Source organism: Rhincodon typus, chromosome 48, assembly GCF_021869965.1.
Source record: "Rhincodon typus isolate 14 chromosome 48, sRhiTyp1.1, whole genome shotgun sequence".
NCBI classification, from domain to species: Eukaryota; Metazoa; Chordata; class Chondrichthyes; order Orectolobiformes; family Rhincodontidae; genus Rhincodon; species Rhincodon typus.
This window is the reverse complement of record NC_063379.1, coordinates 4,938,230-4,938,800: the sequence shown is the minus strand read 5'-3', so window position 1 is coordinate 4,938,800 and position 571 is coordinate 4,938,230. Positions and strand designations below refer to the sequence as shown.

The 571-nt window shown below is 47.6% G+C and overlaps 1 protein-coding gene across 1 annotated transcript in view; it reads right to left on the bottom strand.

Annotated features, from left to right (window-relative positions):
- Positions 1 to 571, bottom strand: part of LOC109925992 (ubiquitin carboxyl-terminal hydrolase 21-like) — a 49,239-nt gene that overhangs the window by 47,004 nt on the left and 1,664 nt on the right. The window lies entirely within an intron of this gene.

The window sequence follows — 571 nt, the reverse complement described above, 5'->3', positions numbered from 1 at the left end:
CAATTTTAGTGTCGTCTGCAAACTTACTAACCATCCCTCCTATGTTCACATCCAAATCATTTATATAGATGATGAAAAGCAGTGGACCCAGCAGAGTTTGAGGGGGCAGGTGAAGGAGAGGAGAGAGAGAGAGTGAGAAATGGGTAGCGCAGAGAGAGAGATGGGAAGATGCTCAGGGATACAGACAGGGTGAAACACCAGTCACTTTACTGATATCTGCCACAGCGAGAGATAATGGGAGGCATTTCTTTATTCATTAACGGGATGAGGGCGTCGCTGGCTAGTGAGCATTTATTGCCCATCCCTAATTGCCCAGAGGGCAGTTCAGAGTCAACCACATTGCTGTGGGTCTGGAGTCACATGTAGGCCCAGACCAGGTAAGGAGGGCAGTTTCCTTCCCTAAAGGACATTAGTGAACCAGGTGGGTTTTCCCCGACCATTGACACTGGATTCACGGTCATCATCAGATTCTTAATTCCAGATATTTTATTGAATTCAAATTCCACCATCTGCTGTGGTGGGGTTCAAACCCGGGTCCCCCAGAGCATTATCTGGGTCTCTGGATTAACAG